This window comes from Rhinatrema bivittatum, chromosome 1 (assembly GCF_901001135.1).
Source record: "Rhinatrema bivittatum chromosome 1, aRhiBiv1.1, whole genome shotgun sequence".
Lineage (NCBI taxonomy): Eukaryota > Metazoa > Chordata > Amphibia > Gymnophiona > Rhinatrematidae > Rhinatrema > Rhinatrema bivittatum.
This window is the reverse complement of record NC_042615.1, coordinates 353,529,445-353,554,938: the sequence shown is the minus strand read 5'-3', so window position 1 is coordinate 353,554,938 and position 25,494 is coordinate 353,529,445. Positions and strand designations below refer to the sequence as shown.

Sequence of the window (25,494 nt, the reverse complement as noted above, 5' to 3'; positions counted from 1 at the left end):
CAATAGATTCCTGGAAACGGGTGTGGTGCCATAGGATTGAAGAAGAGAAGTGGTGGTCCTGCTGCAGAAGAGTGGAAGCAGAGAGGAGGCCGGAAATTACAGACTGGTTAGCCTCATCTCTGTGGTGGGAAAATTAATGGAGACTCTGCAGAAGGAAAGGATAGTGAACTATCTACAATCAGGTGGGTTGCTGGTCCGAGGCAGCATGGACTCCTCAGGGGAAGGTCCTGTCAGACAAATCTGATAGATTTTTTTTGATTGGGTGACTAGGAATTGGATCGATGAAGAGCGCTCGATATGATCTACTTGGATTTCAGCAAAGCTTTTGATACGGTCCCACACAGGAGGCTTGTGAATGAAATGAAGAAGCTTGGGAGTGAGTCCCAAGGTGGTAGTGTGGATTACAAGCTGGTTGACTGATAGGAGAGAGTGTAATGGTAAATGGAACCTACTCTGAAGAGAGAACCATGTTAAGTGGCATGCCACAGGGTTCAGTTTTGGGACCGGTTCTATTCAATATCTTTTGAGCGAAATTGTAGAATGGATAAAAGGTGAAATTTGTCTATTTGCGGATGATACTAAGATCTGCAATAAAGTAGACATGCCTGAAGGAGTAGAAAGAATGAAAAGGGATTTAACCAAGCTGGAAGAGTGGTCAAAGATTTGGCAGCTGGGATTCAATGCCAAGAAGGGTAGAGTCATGCACCTGGTAATCAAAAAGAGGTATATGTGATGGGGGGTGGAAAATTGATGTGCACAGATCAAGAAAGGATCTTGGAGTTAATAGTGTCTGGAGATGGCAAAGCAATGTGACAAGGCGATAGCTACAGCTAGAAAAATGCTGGGCTGCATAGAAAGGGGAATAACCATTAAGAAAAAGGAGTTGATAATGCCCTTGTACAGGTCCTTAGTGAGGCCTCACTTAGCGTACTATGTTCAATTCTGGAGTCCATATCTCAAAGGGGACAAAGTAAGGATGGAGGCGGTCCAGAGAAGAGCGACCAAAATTGTGTGGGGTCTGCATGAGAAGACCTATAAGGAGAGGCTAAAGAATCTGAAAATGTATACCCTGGAAGACAGGAGGTGCTGGGGAGATATGATACAGACCTTCAGATACCTGAAAGGTTTTAGTAATGCACATTTGACAAATCTTTTCAATTAGAAAGAAATCAGTAGAACCAGGAGTCATGAATTGAAACTCTAGGGAGGACAACTCAGAGCCAACATCAGGAAATATTTCTTCATGGAGAGGGTGGTGGATGCCTGGAAATCCCTTCCGGAGGAGGCGAGGAAGATGAACACTGAAAGAATTCAAAGGGGCATGGGATAAACAGTGGATCACTTAAGACTAAGCGGAGACAATTCTTTTACACTCAACGCAAAATTAAGCTCTAGAATTTACTGACAGAGAATGTGGTTAGTGCAGTTAGTGTAGCTGGGTTCAAAAAAGGTTTGGATAAGTTCTTGGAGGAGAAGTCCATTAACTGCTATTAACCAAGTTTACTTAGGGACTAGCCACTGCTATTAATTGCATCAGTAGCATGGTATCTTCTTGATGTTTGGGTACTTGCCAGATTCTTGTGGCCTGGTTTTGCCTCTGTTGGAAATAGGATGCTGGGCTTGATGGACCCTTGGATTGACCCAGAATGGCAATTTCTTATGTTCTTAGGATGGAAATGAAGAAAAGAATGCATAGGGGTTTCTTGCTAATGCAAAGGCTACTACCCTTAATCAACAAGCCTGATACTTTGTTGCAACTCCAACACTGCTCTCTGCTTCAACAGAATGGCGTAACTGGGAACTGGATTCAAACAACAACCATTGAGGGCCCTGACTTTTACGGTCTGGGAAACTGATAAGCATGGGGGTATCCTACATGGCGCAGCAGATACTACCATAAGTTTGCTGAGCAGACTGGATGGACCATTTGGTCCTTTTCTGCCATCATTTCTATGCTTCTATGTAATGGTGTCGATGGTGCCCATGACACTCTATGACATTGAGGGAATCCCTGGAGTTAGATGGCATTCACGGCACCTGACAGCATCCATGGTATCAATGGTGCTTGATGGCAGCCATAGCGCTCCACAGCATCCATAACACTCCAGCATCTTACCATGGGTGCTCTGGCATGGATGTGCACGGGCAACTGATTTTGGGAATGGCACCGTTGATGTAGCAGCAAAGCTGATTGTCCAGGTTCATGCTCACTCTTTCTTCCAAGGAGACTATCAGAGCAAGCTGACAAGCAGGAGGGGAGGCTACGTCATCCAGGGCACCAGAGATGTAGATTAACTTGGGCCCATGGAGACTAGTTCCCAGGAATGTAGTGAAGATGAGTTCTCCTCCCCATGAAATAGTCTAGTCTTCGATTTCTTCACTGTCTGAGCCTCTGTCAATGCTCTGTGGCCAAATGAATCTTCATGGAAGTCCTGCCTGGATGGGAATTCAGCTAAATCCCCACGCCCAGAGGCCTAGTCTGACCACACTCAGACTGCATACTCACAAGGCAGCTGACAAAGGCACAAAACAGACAAATTAGAGGAGAGGTCAACACAAATAAGCTGCCAAGTACAGCATTATTGATTAAGGAGAATAAAGAAAAAACTGCTGGTACAGTGCCCGTCATGCATCTGGCATAGAGGCTTGAAAAAAAGGGATAAAAACAAAATAAACACCATAACGGAAGGAAGGAAAAAAGTAAACAAAGGCTCCATAAGTAAAAACAGCTGCTGCAGCTTCAGAATTGTCACACCAGTAGCTGTGAGAGAGAGAGAGAGAGAGAGCAAGCTGATATCATGACCACATAGTTCCACAAAATAGAAAGACTAAAAGGCTCTGCCTAGGGGGCAGGGAGATGACTACAGCTGCACATGCTCAGCAGAGCATGCTGAAAGCTCTAGAATCTTTCAGATCAAAGTTCTGTGCTGGACTCCATCAGATGATGTCACCTATGTGTGAGGACTGACATCCTGCTTGTCCTTGAATCAAAATAATGTCTTTTTTCTGTCTGCTCTAGGCTCAACTCCTTTCCTCTTGTCCCTGAAGGTCAAGAGAGGAGGGACTGGATTAGGGAGCAATCCCTGCTCCCTTATGTTCCTCTCCTCCTGTTCCCTGCAGGCTACCTGGGAGAGGAAGGGCTGGAGCAGGAAACAGCAGCTCAGCTGGGAGGCAGAAAATCCTCAGCAGGTTTGCTACCCCCAGATTTTGCCGCACCAGGCCAAGCCTAGTGTGCCTATTGACAAATCCAGGCCTGCTGGTGGGGAGGGAGTCATGGTCATCATTAAGGGTGAAAAAAAGGTAGCTGGATTTTGAAACCCATAAGACAGGATCCCAGAAGGTGCCTTGGTGCATGCCTCCCAGTCTCAGCTGCAATAATCTGACTAGGGACAGTGGTGGGGTCTATTAAAATTACAGGGGGCGGGGGACTTCCGGCAATGACAAGTTGCTGAGAGGAAGCCAACTGCCTGAGTTCCTCAGAAATCAGCCTCCATCCTGCTTTTTTACCTTGTAATTGATGGAACCAACTACATTTTTTGCTCATTGGTGTCCTGCTCTAACTTTATGGACAATTTTGTTGTGAAAAAAATTTGTTAGAAATGGCTGGTGGAACAAAATGAAGGGGGCTGGATAAGATGACAAAATGGCGCTGGACCTAGGCACTGCCACGGATGTGATTTCCGATGTTTATTGAAATAACTTTCTAAGGTAGTGGTTTAGGAGGTGAATGATGAATAGCAAAAAATCCAATCTTCCATTGATACTTCTCATAGCAAAATGGAAGCCAATCATTCTATTTTGACGGCAGTAGAGCAAAATGTTGAACAGCATGCTGATCAACTGGCCTTACTGGATTCAAAGGTCAACCAGCTGAAGCAGAAAAACCTGCAATTAGAGGAGAAATTGGAAGATTTAGAGAATCGGAGTCAACAGAATAACTTACAAATTGTGGGACTCCCGGAATCCCTGCGAGTGGTGTTCAGTGGGCTTTCCTGAGGTGCTATTGTTGGGTACTCCCAATTGGTCTATGAATGTAGAACTCTAACATTGTCTGTCTGCTGAGGGAAACTGATAATAAGCCAAAACAAGTGATTCTTAAATATCCTAACTTCCTTGACAAGACAAAGATGCTCACTGTTGGGAACCTCCGTCATGGCAACCCGCAACCGGGTCCCCTTCCGATGGTACGGGGTGGCCTTGCCCCGAATCGCCCTATGGTGTCCTTTCCACGCAGCTTCAGACGCCGCAGACTCCCTTCTAGCACGCGCTCCCCTAGGCATGTGCACGAGACTTGCCGATACTTAAAGGGGTCGTGGATCCGGGCTACTTAAGGCCGGCTCAGTTTCCTGCACCGCTTTGGCAACAGGTCCTGCTCGTGAGAGTGTGCCGTTGCTGTGTTCCAGAGTTCCTGCAAGTTCCTGATCCAGAGCCCCCGTACCTCGGACTGTTCTCCTGGTTCTGACCTCAGCTTGGCTTCCTGACTCTGCTAGTCCGTTGCCCATCCTGACCTTTGGCTCTGCTTGCTCACTGCCTGCCGTGACCTCTGGCCTGGTTCACCATGCTGCCTGTTCGCTGCAAGCCCTGACTCCTGGTCTGTTCATGGCTTCTCTGAACTCCGCTTGCCTTGACCCGGACTTCCTGACGCTGCTTCATCTTTCCCTTGGACTCCTCTCCGCGAGAAGACCCGCACCTAAGTCCTGCTGGCCCCGGGACCCAAGGGCTCAACCTGCGGGGAACGAGGGCTGGTATAGGTGAAGCTCCAGCTGGGTCTTCTCCACCAGCACCACATCCCGGCGACGAGGACCACTGGGGGCCGTCCCTTGGTGGTGGTTCCAACCTTCGTCTCGGCTCAAGGGTCCACATGCCCAACACTCACTGCCTATCGTAAATCTAAAGAACTGCGCTATGATGATAATAAGCTACTAATTTTCCCCAACTATTTATCTCAACTGATGGCTGAGCGATGTGAAATGACACCAAACTGCTCCCGTTTATACTCCAAGGGGATTACGTTTATGTTACACAGTTTCCTGCGCATTTGAGAGTGTCACACAAGGGAGAAACTCATGTCTTCACTAATAAATCAGAAGTCAAGGAATTCATAGCGATATTGACCTGAATTGAGCAGAATGTTTTTTCTTCCTCTCATTTCTCACGAATCTGACTAAAAAGTGATTTGCTAGCTTGCAGTTAATGATGTTTGGCTTACGATATGGTTCCAGTTCTTTCATATCTTCTTTGCTAATCCCCAGAGACCTCCCACACGGCACATAAAGAAAACCGAGGAAAAGGAGTAAGGAAACCGAACAAATGACGAATGGACTCTTTCTTTGGTACATCTGTGCTTGTGTGTATAGTGTAGGTGCAAAGGAGGGATATACTTGTTTTAGGAGGGATGGGCTGAGGACTGAGTGGGTTGAAAACAGAAAAGCAAGTGTGTGGTATGAGTCTTTCTGTGTGTGTGTGTGTGTGTGTTGTTGCTGCTGCTACAAGAATTCTTTTTCTACTGATACACATGGAGGAATGAGAAATCAATTTTTTTTCATGTCCAATGGAGGGGGGGGGGGGGGGCTAGGCTGGGAGGCCCCTCCTTTGGTGCCCGTCCACACTTTGATAATTACTTGAATTTCACATTTTGACAAATGTGGTATTTTGTTCCTTAAATACTGACATGTTACACTGTCCTCTGAAAAGAAAGAAGATGCTCACTCAATTGCATAAGAGTAATGCTAGTGTAGTCTTTCAGGAAACCCATTTAAATGACCAAGATCACAAAAAACTCCAAAGAGAATGGGTAGGTCAATACTTCTTCACTTCTTTCTCTTCCAGGATGCAAGGAGTAGCCTTATTGATTAACAAAAAGTATCCCATTTTTAGTGGATCACTCTCTGGTTGACCCTAATGATAGATATATTATTGTTTTGGGTTCCCAATTTGGAAGGAAGTTCTTATTAGCTAATATTTATGCCCCTTATTAATACTCTCATGTTTTCTTTTCTGATTTGGGGGCCAAATGAGTGCATGGGAAGGGTATTCTTTGATATTGTGTGGTCATTTTAACATTTCAGACAATCCTCTTATTGACTGCCACCCTGCTAAAACACCAAATAATAAATCAGGAAGACATAGGCATTGGGTTCTTAACAAAGGAGCTGGGCCTTGTCGATGCTTGGAGGATACTTCATTTAGAAATTCGAGAGTTTTCATTCTTTTCAAATGTATACACTGTCTACTCGCATCTTGACCACATTCTCATATCTGAACAGTTGTTTGATGCTCCTAGTAACAGTGCAAGGATAGATGTTCTGTTTTCCAATCATTCTCTGGTATCACTGCATTTAAGTTTTGTTCTAGGGGGGACAAAAATCATTTACATGGAAGATGGCACCAGATCTGTGTGCATTATCTAAGAGAGAAATGGAATGATTACAAGCAGTTTAATCAAGTCCCAGATACAGGCCTAATAAGTTTTTTGGCAAGCAGCTAAGGCTATATTAGGAGGCCATATCATTTCCTATAAGTAAATAAACAGAAACTGAACAAGCAGAAAGTATTTGATCTCACACAAATGTTTAAACTGTGCAGAGCCCACATTAGGGATCTTTTGTCCAAATGCAAACAATTATTTGGAGCTAGAGCCCAATTGTATACTTAGTTTTCACATCAGGCACAACAAAAATTACTGCATTATAAATACAGGCTTTTTCAATGGGGCAATAAACATGGTAAACTATTGGCTAAGCTGATTAGACTCTCTAAATCTAGGTCTTTAATTACTAACTTTTCCTATATAAGGGCATACATATACAACCACTTCCTCTGTGTTACCTGCTTTCAAAGACTTTTACATAGCCTTATATATAGAGGGCACGGTGTCTGCAGGTATATGTAATTAATTTTTTCAGCATAGTCAGATCCCTGCGTTTAACCGATTACAAAGGAAGGAGTTTGATTCCCCCATACAGGAAATTGGAAATCAGGGCAGCTATTTCACAGCTGACATTAGCAGAGACAATGTCCACAATGAATATGCATGATGGAGATTTGCATGCACTTTCCCCATATGCCTGAAAACCTGGCCTGTTTGTGACGCTTGAGGACCAGAGTTGGCCACCCCTGTTCTAGAAGATTCTATTCTTGTTCCATTAAAACATATGCTCCATGCAGTTCAAGAGCGGGGTGAGTTGGATACTGGTCATAACTTAGCTACGATCATTCTCATCTCCAAGCCAGGTAAGGATGCTTATTACCCTGAATCTTACAGACTGATCTCTTTGTTAAACCAAGATCTTAAATTGCTGGCCGTGATATTCACTTCTAGGCTTGATAAAGTAAGTCATTCAGTGGTATCTCTTGCTCAGTCTGGTTTTGTAAAGGGGAGGGTCTCTTCTTCAAATCTTCTTAAAACTTTAGTGGGTATTCATGTCTCAAAAAAAAAAAAAAAAATCATACTACAAAGGGAATGTTACTGAGCCTACATGCAGAAAATGTCTTTGACACATTTGAGTGGTCTTATTTTGGGTTCTGAAGCAATATAATAGAAACATAGAAATGACGGCAGAAGACGACCAAACGGCCCATCCAGTCTGCCCAGCAAGTTTTGCACTTTTTTTTTCTTTTTCTCATACTTATCTGTTACTCTTGGCTCTTAGTAACCTTTTGGTTCTATTTCCCTTCCATCCCCACCATTAATGTAGAGAGCAGTGTTGGTGCTGCATCTAAGTGAAATATCTAGCTTACGGGCTGATTCAGTAAAGTCCGCGGGAGAGCGGACGAATGCCTGCTCTCCCAGCGCACGCACAGGCCACTCGCCTGTGTGCGCGATTCTGTATTTAAATTAGGTAGTGCGGTAGAAACGGGCAAAAGGAGGCGCTAGGGACACGCTAGTGTCCCTAGCGCCTCCTTTTGACCCGGAGCGGACGTTGTCAGCTGGTTTGACAGCCAACGCTCAATTTTGCCGGCGTCTGTTCTCGAGCCCGCTGACAGCCACGGGCTCGGAAACCGGACGCCGGCAAAATTGAGCGTCCGGTTTTCGGCCCGACAGCCGCCGGCCCATTTTACTTTTTTTTTTTTTAACTTTTTTTTACCCTTTGGGACCTCCGACTTAATATCCAACTTAATATCACCATGATATTAAGTCGGAGAGTGCACAGAAAAGCAGTTTTTACTGCTTTTCTGTGCACTTTCCCGGTGCCGGAAGAAATTAGCGCCTACCTTTGGGTAGGTGCTAATTTCTGAAAGTAAAATGTGCGGCTTGGTGCACATTTTACTTTCTGTATCGCACGGGCATACCTAATAGGGGCATCAACATGCATTTGCATGTTGAGGGCGCTATTAGGTGCCACGGGTTGGACGCGCGTTTTCCGCCCCTTACTGAATAAGGGGTAAGGGAAAACGCGCGTCCAAGGGCAGGTTAACAGTGTGCTCCGTCAAAGCGCACTGTACTGTATCAGCCTGTTAATTAGTTAGGGGTAGTAACCGCCGCAATAAGCAAGCTACACCAATGCTTATTTGTTTACCCATACGATGTAATTCAGTCCTTGTTGGTTGTTGTCTGCATATAGATCCACTTTTCTTCATTCCCCTGCCGTTGAAGCAGAGAGCTATGCTGGATATGCGTGAAGTATCAGACTTTCTCCCCTGCTGTTGAAGCAGAGAGCTATGCTGGATATGCATTGAAAGTGAAGTATCAGGTTTATTTGGTTTGGGGTAGTAACCGCAGTAACAAGCAAGCTACTCCCTGCTTTTTTCTGAATGCAAATCCTTTTTTCCTCATTCATTCACGTCCTCTAGACTTTATGGATCCACAGTGTTTATCTCACGCCCCTTTGAAGTCCTTCACAGTTCTGGTCTTCACCACTTCCTCTGGAAGGGCATTCCAGGCATCCACCACCCTCTCCGTGAAGAAATACTTCCTGACATTGGTTCTGAGTCTTCCTCCCTGCAGCTTCAAATCGTGACTCCTGGTTCTCTCTCTCAAACATTAGGCTACTGTATCATAAACCACAAGCTCAAATTTCTGTCAATGGTTTGTTATCTATGACATTTACACTGCAGCAGGGTACTAGTCAGGGTTGCCTCTTGTCTCCTTTACGTTACATTTTATCTCTTGAACCACTGGACATTAAATTACATTCTTTGCCCAGCTTTAGGGGAGTTTTGGTGGGCGACAATGTTATGGCCGCCGGCTGCAGCGGGTCGCAAACGGGGCCAGGTGTCATGGCCGCCGGTCACGGCGGTCCGCAACCAGGGCTGAGGAACTCACCCGAGGCATCGGGCCGCCTCCGGGGATCCCACAGAGGCAGGCAGGCCTCTGTTCTGGTGTTTTCGCGGCCACTGCCGCTGTGAGACCTGGCCGCCTGTGTTTCCTCTTGGCAGGGCTGATTCCTCCCCCTCGGGTCTCCTTAGAGCCGCGCGCGCACGGCAGAGAACTTGTATTTAAAGGGGCCACAACAGGAAATTGTCGTGGCTCCTCCCGGTGCACTCCACCTTCCGGGTTGCTATTTAAGGCAAGGTCTGCTCCTCAGACCTTCAAGATTTGACCCTCGTACCGGCTGCCGATCATTCTTCAGGCTTTGACTCTCGAACTGGCTTTCGACCTTTCTTCGAGCTTCGGCTCCTGGACTGACTTTCGATCTGCTGGAGGCGCCAGCTATCTGGACTATACGACCTGCAGAAGGCGCCTGCATCCAGATCTCTTCTCTGTCTTCAAGGGTCCACCTGAGTCCAGCCTCGCCTTCCGACGGTAGGGACCCAAGAGGGGTTACCCTCTTGGGTAGTGTCAACTCTACCTAGGACCAAGGGTCCACCTTCAGAATCATAACAGACAAAGAAATTAAGATGAGCTTGTTCATAGACTATATGCTCCTATTTATGAATGATCCCATGTCCAGTCCGGTCCCTGTAATTGATATTATTATTGCATTTGGCTCTTTTTCAGGTTTAACAATAAACTATTCGAAGTTGCAGGCCTTTCCAGTTGATGCCTCAGTGTGTAATAACTGGGTTGGGCCATTCCCTTTACAGTGGGTGGGTAACAAAATGCATTATTTGGGGGGATCTAATTGGCTCAAATTATGGCTGATTTATATAATTATAACTTTACTGCCTTTTGGGACTCTATTAAAGCCATTCTTTTGTGATGGCGTTCGCTTCCACTGAATCTTTGGTTGATGTGCATTGATCAAAATTGTTATACTTCCCAAAGTTCTGTATAACAAGCAGATGTTGCCTCTTTGGATCAAACAGTCTGATATTCATTTAGTGCATTCACTTTTTATGTCTTTTATTTATAGTGTGGGAAAAGGGCTTGCATTAGTTTTTTCTACCTTGTATAGAGCTAAGGGAAGGGGAGGATTATATTTGCTGGATTTAAGGGTCTATAATGTGGCATGCCTGTTGCGTTATATTCCGGAATGGGTATTCATGGGAAGTAAATATGATCCAGGAAATATGATGGCTGAGTGTGTTGCACCATACAACCCAATTAATTTACTTCATCTTTCTATTGCACAGATACTTTCTTGACATAAGGTTTGAGTCACACCCACATTCTTTTAAGAAAAAAAACTCAAGACATGGCTATTCGAACAAGCATTTTCATAGTTAGGCTCTTTCCCTCATTTTAATATATAATTTATTTTATTGTACTTACATACTTTTCATTACTTATTAGTTTTATAGGCAGCTAGAATTAGTTTGTTAGAATCTAAATTTATTTAATAATTGTTTTATAGTAACTATGTTTTGTAATATGTTTTAAAATGGTTTTTTAGATTAGTTGGATTTGTACAAAGACATGTGAAGTAAACCGATATGAAGCTCTCATAAATATCGGCATACAAAAAGTGAATAAATAAATAACCAGAAGGATTTATTTTATTTATCAGCTATGCATAAAGTATGGAAATGGTGGAGAACTGCAGCTGGAAGGAACATATTTAAAATGCCCTTCTTAACTTTTGTTGGCAATCCAGCCTGTCCGGCTGATTTAGACTCGGTTTCATTTCGTGACTGGAAAGATCATGATTTGTAGAGCGTGGGTCAGTTTGTTGAGCCAGAGCCACGGTCACTCTACTCACTTCTGCAGCTACAGGAACAATGGACTCTTCCTTCTTCGCATTTTTTAGCGTATTTCCAGGCCTGCCATTATTGCCAATCTTTGGGCAGAGGTTCGCAAGATAATTTGTATTTCACAAAGGAAGATGATTCTCTCTTTAATACTACTCCAAAAGTTCAACAAAATCTGGGTATGAATGCTCAGAGATCACTCGAAAGAGCAGTATCTTCAACAGTTAGCAGTGGCATGGAGTAGAGATTTGGGATGTATACTTGTTCACTTGAATATCGCAGGAGCATTTAAACAAATACAAACTGTTTGTATCTACATCTAAAAGAGAAATACAATTTAAAATAATACACTGTTTTTATCTTACTAGACCAAAAGAGGTGAGGTTTAAACTGAGGGATAGTGACTTATGTCTCAAATGTAATAGCCAAGAAGTTTCCTTTTGTCACATGTCCACAGAGTGTCATAAATTGCAATTGTACTGGTCTAGGATCTGTGCACATTTGAAAAAGGTATTAAAAAGGACTATATCACAGTACGGAGAAATGATTTATTTATTTATTTATTTATTTTTAAACAGAAATTTGTCATTGCCTAAAAGGTGGTAGTCAATTTTTGGCTCCCTCTCTTTTGCTAGCGAACAAGTTAGTATTACAATTTTGAAAATCTGATGAAATACCAACATATCATGCTTGGTTGATGTTTATGCGTCAAATAACCTTGATGGACTTTATCACTGATCGAGAAATTACTGACCCCAAACGTTAGTTGGCTTTGTGGCCATATTTCCGGATATGGCGCAGAATCCAATAATGTTTATGAAATTGTTCCCTCAATTTTTGGTTCACTAGGTAGTAATGCTGGATGCGGTAACTAGTGTGGGTGTGTACGGTGCATGTGTTTGTATGTCTGGATTGTGTGGGGCCTGAAAAATCTGGAAAGCAATTTATAAATATCGTAAATCAATAAAAAAAAAAAAAGAAAAAGAAAAAGGAAATGAGGGATGTTAAGTCTATATGTAAATCCTATCAGTACTACGTTTCAATGCCTTGTATTTGCATTTTTGTTCTCTTTGCTTACTGGTTTATTGTGCCTTTGTTCTGACTCAATAAAGATACTTATTAAAAAAGTGAAAAAAAAAATACAGGGGGCAGGGTGGGAGGAAATTTCTGGGTAATTCCAAATGAAGGCTCATGACACCAGATTCCCAGCAGTGATTCCAAACGAGCTGGAAGAAGGAACTACTGGGTCCAAAAAAAAAAAAATAAATAAATAAGAGAAAGGAAATGAGAAATACAGTCGTTTATAGTTTAGAGATTATAAATACATTTCTACACCAAAAGCGAAAAGATATTAATTCTATTTATTTATTTATTTTATTTATTTAAGGTTTTTTTATACCGGCATTCATGAACTCGTTCACATCATGTCGGTTTACAGATAACAGGGGTGCGAATAATACAACCAAACATAAATAACGTGATGAAGAGAAGCAGTTACAATTAACATGGGCTAATGAACTGGGAATGTAAGAAATAGAAAGAGATAGAGGAGGTTAATTATATACAAATGTATACTCTGCTTAATGTAGACTCTGCTTAATGTAGACTCTGCTTAGGCAGCATTACCAGACCTCAGAGAGGGAGGAAGGACACAGTTGAGAGTCCGAGGGCAAATGCAGCAGATTCTGAAGGGAATCCCAGTCTGTGGCCCCCACCCCCCCCTTACCAACGGCCGGATTTAGGTGCCTAGGCTGCCAAATTCCGAAGGCACACAAAACCCGAGACTTCTCCTGCTGGTCTTTGATTTCTGGGGAGGCACCCCCCCCCCCCCCTCCTATTCTTCTGCCTATGGATGCCATAATCTTCAATCTGGCCCTGCCTACTTATCAGCCTGCTACTGGACGCGCGTTTTCCCTTACCCCTTATTCAGTAAGGGGCGGAAAACACGCGTCCAACCCGCAGCACCTAATAGCGCCCTCAACATGCAAATGCATGTTGATGGCCCTATTAGGTATGCGCGCGGGATACAGAAAGTAAAATGTGCAGCCAAGCCACACATTTTACTTTCAGAAATTAGCGCCGACCCAAAGGTCGGCGCTAATTTGTTCCGGCACCGGGAAAGTGCACAGAAAAGCAGTAAAAACTGCTTTTCTGTGCACCCTCCGACTTAATATCATGGCGACATTAAGTCGGAGGTCCCAAAGAGTAAAAAAAAAAGTTTAAAAAAAAAATAAATTTTAATTCGGCCTGCGGCTGTCGGGCCGAAAACCGGACTCTCAATTTTGCCGGCGTCCGGTTTCCGAGCCCGTGGCTGTCAGCGGGCTCGAGAACAGACGCCGGCAAAATTGAGTGTCGGCTGTCAAACCCGCTGACAGCCGCCGCTCCGGGCTAAAAGGAGGCGCTAGGAACGCGGTAGTGTCCCTAGCGCCTCCTTTTCCCCGTTTCTACCACACCACCTAATTTGAATACTGCATCGCGTGCACCGGCGAGGGGCCGGTGTGCGTGCCGGGAGAGCGGGCGTTCGTCCGCTTTCCCGCAGACTTTACTGAATCGGCCTGAATGATAGCTGGTTTAAGGAGGAGAGTGAAGTTCAAGAAAAAACCAAAACGGTTGTCTGTGAATGAAGGCTTCAAATCCACATTTCCCTGGTCATAAACAGTGAGTGGAATCTGAACATATTCTAAACAGGTTGAAAATCCACCTATGGAGGAAGGGGAGAGAGAACAGAAAAAAAAAAAAAAAAGTGTAAAAACTGGGGTTTTAGCCTTTGCAAAGTGGTGGTGAAAAATAGTAATTTGTGTCTCTTTTTTTTTGCCCAAAATTACTCAGATGTGAAGTGCATTTAGAAAAGATTCAGACCCCTTCACTTTTTCCACATTTTGTTACATTACAGCCTTATTCTAAAATTGATAATATGCTATTTTCTCTCCTCAGTCTACACACAATTCTACATAATGACAAAATTAAATCAGGTTTGCAGAAATTTGTGCTAATGAATTAAAAATGAAATATCACATTTACAAAAATATGCAAACCCTTTATTCAGTACTTTATTGAGACATCTTTTTCAGCGATTACAGCCTCAAGTCTTCTTGGGTATGACGGCGCACCTGGATTTGGGGATTTTCTCCCATTCTTCTCTTCAGATCATCTCAAGCTCTGCCAAGTTGGATGGGAGCGTCGATGCTCAGCTATTGTCAGGTTTCTCCAGAGATGGTCGATTGGGTTCAAGGCCGACCAAAAAGTTCAGTCTTGGTTTCATCAGATCAGTGAATCCTATTTCTCATGTTCTAGAGCCCTTTAGTTGCCTTTTGCCAAGCTACAAGCAGGCTGTCATGTGCCTTTTACTGAGTGCCGGCTTCCGTCAGGCCACTCTACCATAAAGGCCTGATTGGTGGGAGTACTGCAGAGATGGTTGTCCTTCTGAAAGGTTCTCCCATTTCCACAGTATTTATTTATTTATTTAGTGATTTTTATATACCGCGGCACGTAAAAATATACATCACCTCGGTTTACAGTAAACAATAAATTAGCAACAGGCTTTACAGGAAGAAAACAGATGACAGCAACAGGCTTAACATGAATAACGGAACTCCGGAGTGCCTAATATAACTCCTTTAACTATAAAGAACAAATGCATATTCTAATTCAATAACGAAGTATTGAATTAGAATACTTTGTTACTCTGACAGAGCTCCAGAGTAGAACTCTGGAGCTCTGTCAGAGTGACTATCAGTGTTTGGTCACTTCCTGACCAAGGCCCTGCTCCCCGATTCCTCAGTTTGGGTGGAAAGCCAGCTCTAGGAAGAGTCCTGATGGTTCTGAACTTCTTCCATTTAAGAATAATGGAGGCCACTGTGTTCGTCGGGACAGTCACTGCTGCAGCAATTTTTTTGTACCCTTCCCCAGTTCTGTCCCTTGACACAATCTCATCCCCGAGGTCTACAGACAGTTCCCTCAACTGCATGGCTTTGTTTTTGCTCAGACATGCACTGTCAACTGTGGGACCTTATATAGACAGGTGTGTGCCTTTCCAAATCCTATCCAATCAATTGAATTTACTACAGGTGGACTCCAATCAAATTGGAGAAACATCTCAAGTAATATCAATGGAAACAGGATGTACCAGAGCTAAGTGAGTGTCATAGCAAAGGGTCTGAATACATATGTAAATGTGTTGTTTTTAAAATTAAATTTCTACAACCCTGATTTTGTTTGTCATTATGAGGTATTGTGTGTAGAGTGAGGAGGGAAAGAAATGCATATTATCCATTTTAGAATAAGGCTGTAACGTAACAAAATATGGAAAAAGTGAAGAGGTCTGAATTCTTTCTGAATGCACTGTGTCATAAACAACCCATTAATTCTGCATCACTTTTTCATGTAAATGCAATGCATCACAAAATATTTCTACAAACGTTCAACCTTGCATGGTCTGGCTTTTAAATCAAATTTATTCGTAAACGGTTTCACAGAAAAGTGCATCTCTCACAACATTCTTTTCCAAGCTAAAAACAGTGTACTTTCCACACCTCCAGGCCTTGCTCACTTCACTGCTACCACTAGCTATTCCTCCAGCAACCTTCCTGGCTGTTTTTTCATGCTCTGTCACTGTCTGGGAACCATTCTGAAAATGTAGCTTGCAGTACTTTGAATTAAAGCACTCAGATACCACGAACAATTTTTTTTTAACTGTCGCTGTAACCAGAGACCTGCTTTACTTATCTATCAGTCTGTTTTGTTCAAAGGCAACAGTAGTATTAAAAAAAACCCCACACTGGACATTTTAGCCATATGGCTATTTTCAATGTGGCTCTGTATGTAGGCATAGACGACATAGATGTGTACCTTGGGCACCAAATTCTGCAGACACCCAAAAACCGGAATGCCTGTTCTGCCTCTGCAATGTTATGTACATATTTTGTTACACTGCCATGTGCATCAACATAATAATATTACTTAGCTTAGAGTTTCTGCAGGTGTGGAGCTCCTTTTCCTGATTACTTATTTTTCTGAATGATTCTGAGCTCCCTATTGGATCCATTACCTCTCTCTGTGTTAAGGTTTTGTGGATCCTTAGGTGGTAGTGTCCCACTAGCACAGGTGGAACCCCCGCCGAGGGAAAGTCAGGGTCTTCACTTGACTTCCCTGTCTGTGCCTTGTGGTTCTCCTTTGGGTACTGAAGGCCGACAGGGCTTCGGAAGTCCCAGAGTAGGGGCAGATCCGGTAAGCAGGCAAATGATCAGCAGGCAGCAAACAGCAAGTCCCGGAACCAGGCGAAGGGTGGAGGCAGGCGGCAAACAGCAAGTCCCGGAACCAGGCAAAAGGTCGAGGCAGGCGGCAAACAGCAAGTCCCGGAAGCAGGCGAAGGGTCGAGGCAGGCGGCAAACAGCAAGTCCCGGAACCAGGCGAAGGGTGGAGGCAGGCGGCAAACAGCAAGTCCCGGAACCAGGCGAAGGGTGCAGGCAGGTGGCAAACAGCAAGTCCCGGAACCAGGCGAAGGGTCGAGGCAGGTGGCAAACAGCAAGTCCCGGAACCAGGCGAAGGGTGGAGGCAGGCGGCAAACAGCAAGTCCCGGAACCAGGCGAAGGGTGGAGGCAGGCGGCAAACAGCAAGTCCCGGAACCAGGCGAAGGGTGCAGGCAGGTGGCAAACAGCAAGTCCCGGAACCAGGCGAAGGGTCGAGGCAGGTGGCAAACAGCAAGTCCCGGAACCAGGCGAAGGGTGGAGGCAGGCGGCAAACAGCAAGTCCCGGAACCAGGCGAAGGGTGGAGGCAGGCGGCAAACAGCAAGTCCCGGAACCAGGCGAAGGGTGGAGGCAGGCGGCAAACAGCAAGTCCCGGAACCAGGCGAAGGGTCGAGGCAGGTGGCAAACAGCAAGTCCCGGAACCAGGCAAAGAGTGGAGGCAGGCGGCAAACAGCAAGACCAGGAGGCCAGGTCAGAACCAAACTGAAGACAAAGTCTGGAACAGGGACACCAGGAATACACAGCACAAGGGAGAACCACAAGGCACAGACAGGGAGCAACCAGAAGACAAAGGGAGCACGGGGAAGTCAGCAGCACTGCGAAACTGGAGAATCAGAGAAGAGCAGACTCACAAGAAGCTCGTTGCCGGGGCAAAGAGCAGCAGGAGGAATGGCCCTTTAAGGAGTCGCTGATCTCCTTCCTCGGATCATCCGGAGGCGGCGCATAAATCGGGGGTCAGCGCCATGCACGCACCTACCGCATGGGCAGGAGGGAGGCTGCTGCTACTGCTATCAGCGGTGGAGTTTGGAGCAGTGAGGGAGCACCAGGAGCAGGCAAGTCCCACGGTGGGGGCGCATTCTAACACTCTGTCTATGCTCTCTTGTTTCTTCCTATTGGTCCTTTGCCCCAGGAATGCCTGGGAGAGTTTATTTCCTGCAGACAGTTCAGTTGGAAAAAGGCTTTTGGCAAATTAATAGTTCTCCTATATCTGCTACAGGCTCCTAGAAGCATTGCTCTTTTCACCTCTCTATTTCCCATCTGCTGCTAGTCCTGGCTATACAGTAGTATGCAGCAAAAGAATAGTGTGTGGCAAGTAATCTACTGGTCAATATCTCTTAGCAGTATAGAAATTTGTAATAGTACATAAAAAATATGTATCACATTGGTGTCTGTATGTACTATTAAAAATATCTATACTGCTAAGAGATATTGACCAGTAGATTGCTTGCCACACATTATTCTTTTGCTGTATGTTCTCTACATGTGTGTGCTGTTTACTCCACCTACTCTGTATACATTAGTAGTTACAGCTTCTTTGCAGCTACAGTTGTCTGCCTATGACTGGGCTTTCAGAGATTCTCATCACAGCTGTACCAGGTCGGCTATCTGTGCAGATATCCTTGAAAGCAAGCCATTTGCAGCGAGCATTAAACATGTTTATCGTTTAATAAATATTCCAGTATTATGAACTGAAATCTCTGATATTTGGAAGCAGGGAAAGGAAGAAAGGTTTAGCCGACTGTATAACAACTCGGGCAGAGGCATATGAAGTGTCTGCTGCTGTCTGATTTCTGGGGGCTAAGATTTCCCACTCCCGGTTCTCTACTTATGGACACAACAATCTTAATTCCAGCCCTGCCAGAAATGTCCTCATAAAGCAGCTGGAAGTGCTGCTGGTCTGAGCCTATATGGCTTAGGCATTGGTTCCCTGTGTTCAGGTCCTCCAGCACACGGTGGCTACTTGCCTCCTCCATATGTGCAGTCAGTAAATGAGACTGGCGAGGTTTAATTTTCTTCTAGTAGCTGCTGCCAGCGCCTCAGTACCGCTCATCTCCCTGCGCAGTAAGATGAGAAAGGAGCCACATAATTTGCACGAGACGCTGGCAACCGGTTAGTTTTGTGCCTTCGCCATCTCACCAGAACGATCTCTGTTCTTGTCCGTCTGCTGCCACAGGCAAAAGGTGTGCAGGCACCATTACTCAGGAAATCTTTCCAGCTTCTGCTGCTTCTACCCACTGTGAGAGTATTTTGGTCTCTCCTCCTATTTAGTTACTAGACACCCCCCCTTCCACCCCTATAGCTAAATTGGCTGACAACAAAATGTCTTAAATGCATTAACCCTGCCCCCAGCCCCAGATTTCAAGATGCAAGGAAAAAGAAAATCATCAGTATTTCCACTCTGTTATCAACCTTCTGAGAAACTCTCTCTAGATAAGAAATACATTTATGTCCCGTCTTGTACTGTCCTCTCTAATTTCTCCTTTCATGCACCAGAGCAGACATAAGAACATAAGAATTGTCATACTGGGTCAGACTGAGGTTCTATCAAGCCCAAATCCTGTTTCCAGGATATTGTGGCCAATCCAGGTCACAAGTATCTGAAAGGATCCCAAAAGTCCACTTTTTTTTTTTTTTTTTTAGGAGCACTTAAAACACATTTTCCCTTTCTACCCCAGTCAAAAAAAATGCTGGTTTCCTCTTCCCTCTCCCCTGCAAGCTGTGACCCAACAAAAAGAGGCAATAACTGGGCTGAGCTGCCTTCACTGGAGAGGCCAACGCATGAGCCAGTCACCCCCCCCCCCCCCCCCCCCCCGCCGCAGATAGACCTTCTATTGCACACAACAAGCTGACCACAGTCCTCTTTCCTCCCAGAAGGAAGGCATGTACTGTCCAGGTTAGACAAACATCCCTGCCGTTCACTGAACTGCATTCTCCCAACACGTGGCCTGAGCTCTCTCTTGCTGTGCCCTCACTTGGAATGAGCGAGGAGAGGCAACAATGAGGCCTGCACCTGCTGCTTGCAGAGAGGTGAAGCAGCACCACCAGCTCCTTACTCAAGGATACACCTCACCGCCATTTAGTGACTGGAGCTAACATGTACAGTGCCAGGCTGAGCAGAACAGTTTGCAGGGGAACTGGTGTGGGAAGTGAAGCGTGGACCAGCAATTCTTCTGTGGATTTAACCAGCAGGGTGTCCTCTCTGGGGAATAATCATCCCTCAGTCACGCTGCCAGATTCTGATCTCCTTTAAAGCCTGGCTAAGGAAGGGCGAGAAAGGCAGACTTACCTTACAAGCCAGTCGCCTGCAGCTCAGAGGCCTTTCTGCTCGCTTTGCAAACTGCCACATAGAATGTAATAAAACACTGTAGGAAAAGAAAGAAAGATCTTTATTGTGGAAGCAGGATTCTGGCTAATGACAATTCAGCTACTTTGTGTGTTTAATGTCACAGCTGTGGGCAGGGATGGAAAGCACCTAATACTGGGAACTGGGCAGGGGTTAAGGAGGATGAGGTGGAAGGCGAGGTTTTATTTATTTATGCACTTCATGTTGCAGGAAACACAACACAGCTCCTCCACAAGCAAATCTGACCAATGCTTCCTTCTCACTCAGAACCCATGGGGCTCATATAACAGCAGCAGAATGAAGTCAATGTTTCACGTGCTGTGACATGAAAGTCAAGAGAGTGACAGAGCCATGGGGCCAAAATGCAGTCGGATTATCATGTCTGCAGCTTGCTGTTCCAGGCTGTAGCTCTCAGCTAATTTGTATTTAGAAGACTTAATGTAAAGGCAACAGATCTCATATATTCTCAGGCAGGAAAACCGAAAGGACTGGATGGGCCAGGTGGTGCCAACACTATGTTTAGTGTAGTTGACTTGACTTGGTATACCGCCTTTTCAGTTTATCAAAATGGTTTGTAATCAACATTTCTAGTTACTACAAAAACAGTAGAAATAATATTTAGTGTTTTTAGCAGAGCTGAAGTGCTGCAGTCTTTTGAGGGAAAATATTTAAAGCACTGACGCAGACAGGAAAAGCTGTGCAGATTGGATGGGCCATTTGGTCTTTCTGCTGTCATCTACTTTATTATGCACACCCGATCCGCTGTTGGACTCTCACAGCTATCCCTACATATCCAGAGCTACTCAAGGCACCTGGTGCTTTATCTACTGTTCCTTCACTGGCTCGGAGGGAGGTTAAGGAGCAGCAGCAGTTAGAGGAACACCTACACCGATGACCGTTTCCTGCCTGCTTTTGCCATTTCATTTTCTACAGTTCTTCTCCCCTGAAGCTTGTCCTTTAGTGATTCATTTTGCCAGGATCTCAATCTGCATTTTGCTCCAGTAAATCTCTTTTCTCCCCTAGCCCTGCCTATCAGAGACCGTCAGGAGCATGGGCAGCCAAAAAGGAAAAAGCATTTTACAATAAGGATCTGTTTGTACACAGCGGCATTCAGGTACTAAAGTTGCAAGGAAGCAGGAAGAGTCCGAGGCCAGAGTCCAAGTAAATCTGCAGGCGAGAATTCAGGTAAAGCTACAGGCAGGGCAAGTCCAGACAGGTACGATGCAGGAAGCAGGAATGGTATGGAGCCACCAAGGAGTCTGGGAAATTCCTGTTTCTATATTCCATGACCAGTGAAGGCATTGCCCTTCAGGAACAAAGATGCAGACTCCTGTAGAAACAGTGTTTCTCAAGCTTTTGCATAACAAGCGTGTTGAATATGGGCGCACGTACTGAGCGCCCGTTTTTCTAACGCGCACACAGCCACATCCTCTGAGCTCTTGGTGCAGTATTTAAATGAGGAGCTGCGCAAAACAAGGATGCACTGGGGAGGGTCGAGCGTCCCTAGTGCTCAAATGCATCGGGAGCCCGCAACTGCAATGGGGGCGCGCAATACGAGTGTCCATTTTTCTTTTAATATACATTTATTTTTTAACCCCACCAGCAGTAAATTAAAGTGTCACAATGATACTATGCAGAAGGAACCAGAGAGGACTGTATTTTTTAATATCTCATGAGCTCTTGACTTGGGGATTGACTCTACACCACCTCCGGGGCTGAAGTTAAATTTGCTGCATTAAAACGATTTTCTTCATTGGGTGGGGGGGGGGGTAATAGTCTCATCTACGTGGAATGTACATGTTATGGGCGCTATTGGCTACGCGTCTGTTTGGGCGTGTGTTTTGGGCACGCTGATCTCCTTATCGTATCGGGTGCTAGTCTAGCGCGTCCAATTGCGTATAAACCTGTGCGCTAGGCCAAGCGCACTTTATTGTATCGGCCCCAGAACGAGCTGGGGGAGGGGGAGGAACGTACGCTCTTCCCTACCTGCTCTTTAATCTCAGGGGTCAGCTTCACAAACTGGTCTGTGTCATTTTAAAGAAGGTCAATGGCCAATTTAAGAACATTCTTTTCTTACAAAATGTTTTAAAAATCCTCTCACTCTTCCCTTTTCCCAGCCAACCAACAGTATAGTCCTCAGAAAAGAAAAAAAAAAGTGCTTCCCTCTCACTCCCAGATAACCACTGGCTGATCACTGTAAAAAAAAAAAAAAAAAAAAAAAATCCCTCCCTCTCTTTCCCTCCCCCATCCAGTCAGCCACCAGTTTGGTCATTTCAAATAAATTCCTCCCTCTCTCTGCCTTTCTCCCTGCTGCCAGTCAGTCAACAGCACTACTACAAATTAATATCCCATCCCATGGACATTTTATTTTCAGTTAGGGCTGATCCCAAGGCCTGATCTCTGGGACAGGAGCAACTGCGGCCAAATGTTGGAGAGCCAGCATGAAGTTTAGTCAGCATCTGTTTCACTCTCAGGCCCAAGGTGGCCCCCATTCCCTCCTGGCGTCTGTATGGGAGGCAGGACCAGACACTGACTCAGTCTCACACCGGCTCATTAACATTCAACTTCAACTGCTCCTGTCCCAGAGACTGGGCTTCAGAACTAGCCTCAACTGGTAAAAAAAAGAAATGTCCACAGAACGAGGGGGGGGAAGGTTAGGAAACGTCTCTGCAGGGTGCAGTGCAGCTGCAAGGCAGGTCTGGCCTCCCCCTCATCCTCCTGTAATCACTGTCAATCTGAGGACCGGCAGAAATGGTGTCAGGGACTGGTGCAGGCCCATTGACTGAAGCTTCCTTATTGAAGCCTCTTAGCTCTTTTCTCTGCCTTCAGGTGCTTCGAAGTCACCTAGTCTCCTATCTCCAGAGGCACCTGTTCAATAGCCACTGGTTTCTAAAGTAGATCCCCTTTTCTAAGGGCCACGAGGATTCTTGGTTGATCAACGAGATTGAATATTGCTCCCCAAAACATCCTGCTAACTTGAAAGCATGGTATCTTTTTACGATCTCTAGCCTTGATCTTCAGGAACATAAAGAATGTCTACATTGTAGAGGGAAAGTTCATGCTCCTGGTCTTTCTCCATCTTTGACCCTGTGACATCACTTGTTTTGTGAAGGAATCTCCTTGTGACTCTTATTTGATTCTTACTTATTTAAAACAATTTGTAGCCTGCACGCATCCAAAGCTCACAGGAGGGTACAACAAAATAAATATAAAATCACACAAACAATAAACATAAAATCTAGATAAACAAACAATCCTGTGTGACACAGGAGAGCCTCCGATATGCAAAATATGACACTGGAACCCCACAGATGCCCTCTCAGATACTGAAGTATCGATATACCACTATACGCTGACAACAGACTCCAGCTGGATTTAAAAAGAGATATAACTGTTAAATCAAAACAAAATGAGATTATCCATGAATTAGTTTTAGTGACAGTGCATTTAAAACCCCAGTTATAGAAAGCTTCTAATTGCCTTTACTGTTTAGGTCAAAAGCTTGCCCAAATAAAAACATCTTTAGCATCTTTTTAAGAGATTATGTGTACGTCAAGGTTAGCGATTGTTCTGGAAGTGTATTCCAGAATAACAGGCCAGTGATGGGTTGTGATAGTCTAACCAAGATAATTCCCAAATCACTAGGAAATGGTTTCTTGATGTCCCTGCATAGTGGTCATTACCAACAGATCTGTCCACACCACCACTGGGCTTGAGAATGGTGGCGAACTATTGATAATTTCAATTGGAACTGTGACCCCCTTATGTTTAATTGAGACCTGGTATAGCTGGGCAAATGTCATATCAGTTGAGGCCTCGGAGCCCACCATTGCAACTATTTGAAATTCACATTCACCCCAAGAGAGTCAAATGAGGATCATCCATGCACAGGGAGAGCAGGTGAGTTTCCATCCCAATACTATGCCCTCAGCTGGGGTTGGGATTGATCGTTTCCCCGATGGTCACTAGTGTTGTCTACACTGTAAGGACAGCCCCTCTTCTCCAGCATTTTTCCTTCTCTTCTGTGAATAATTGTTTCCTTATTCTAGTCACAATCAGAAGGTGACTCTGGAGGAGGTTCTACAGTGTGTCTGGATTGCTTATCCTCTGTGTGCTTGGTCTTCATTCCCCCCCCCCTCCCCCCCGTCAGTGTTGTGTTTGACCTCTGTCAATGCATAGTGTTATGAGTATGTCAGGGATCTCTGGACACCTAAGTACGCTAGTTCATCTTTCATAGAACTTGTCAATCCCCCCTTTGAAGTAAGAGCATAGCACAGACTCATTCCAATCCAGGTCTGCAGCCCATCTACAGAATTCACAAGCATAATCAGTCACTGTTCACTGTCCCTGCTGTAGAGTCATAGTGCTTGTTTCAGCAAGTTGGACTCCTGTCATGCTCACTGAAAGTCTGTGACATTGCTGATAGAAACTGATCCAGATAAGCCGATAGAGAACAGTTCTGTTCCAAGGATGTGCATGTCTTGCTGAGATGTCAACAGTATGCCCATTATATTTATGTCTTGTCCTAATTCTTTCAGGAAGATTGCTTGTTCATTGAAAACATACAGGAGAAAGAAGGAAAAGCCACACAGCAAGTACTACTACTCCTGGAGGATGAATCACTGAAAGAAATATTCCCTTCTCCACTGGATTTGGCCTTCAAGAAATCACTTAATCTGAAGCAAAACATTAGTAAAAAGCAAGCTTCTAACAGAAATTCGGAAAGAAGAAAGTGCACCACACTGAAAGCTATGCCAGCACATACCACAGCACCCCACAATCACCCATATGGGAAAAACATTCAACATAAGGGGATCCTTCTCAAGCTCCTCCTCTAATATGGTGTCCATTATTCAATGCAGAAAATGTGAAGACGCATGCTACAGTGAAGAGGCAGGCCAAATGTTAAAGGCTAGAGTCAATTCACACAAATACCACAGGGAAGACAAAAGCATCACCTTCATGCGGGAGCACTTTTCGGAACCAACCTACTGAATCAATGGTGTTATGATCAGAATAATTAAAAAGAAAATGTTTTAAAATCCAGAAATATAAAAATCTTTTGAGGTCCAAATGATCAGACACTTTGGAACTGCCAAAAAAGGGACTTGAAAGGACACATTATGAGCCATAAAATTTTACTGCCTGTCATCTTCTGATCATCCATCAAAATCACCCTTGCCCTCCCCCCCCCCCCTTTCCATGGGATGCCTTTTATGATTCACTTCCTTTTCTTGGTAATGCTATCTTTTGCTCAAACTATTTTGACCTGAGGAAGAGAGTATTAGCTCTCAACAATAAAAAGTTATCACCTTATATATATAAAACCCTCTTTCGGGGCATATTAAAGGAGAGAGGCACTCCAGGAGAGAGGGGGTGCCAGCATGGCCATTTGGCTAGGGCCTACAATGTTCAAGGGGCCTACTTTTGTTGGGCAAAATGTAAAAAAAAGCTAAAATATATCTATTTGTAACATGTATAAATAAAAATTTCAATTGTAATTGAAGAATTTGCTAATAAAAAAGCTCGTAAAGCCTTCTTAAATAAATATAAATTATTTGGGAAATTTAGAAAACGATTTCTCTTATTAAGTATCACATCAGAACCTTACATAGGGGCCTACTTTTCTTAGTGGCACGGGCCTAATTCCTGCTTTCTCTGGCCCTGGGTGTCTGATGCCTGTCTGAGAGCCAAGCATAGTCCTCAGTGGGGTAAGAAAAAGAAAAATGCACATGCAGATTGTGTAGTGGATCTGGCACAGAGGCAAGGGTAGAATTTATCAAGCTGGACAGGAAATAAGTCCCGTACTTTGGTTCTTAGTTTTCTGTTTCTGA

The 25,494-nt window shown here is 44.5% G+C and overlaps 1 protein-coding gene across 2 annotated transcripts in view; it reads right to left on the bottom strand.

The window, feature by feature from the left end:
* Positions 1-25,494, bottom strand: part of TMEM150C (transmembrane protein 150C) — a 101,637-nt gene that overhangs the window by 60,750 nt on the left and 15,393 nt on the right. The window contains exon 2 of one of the 2 annotated variants that reach the window (XM_029600016.1): positions 19,604-19,679. The exons of the other annotated variant lie outside the window; for it this stretch is intronic. The gene's annotated coding sequence lies outside the window, so the exon portion shown is untranslated. The remainder of the gene's footprint in view (positions 1-19,603; positions 19,680-25,494) is intronic. 2 annotated transcript variants of the gene reach the window in all.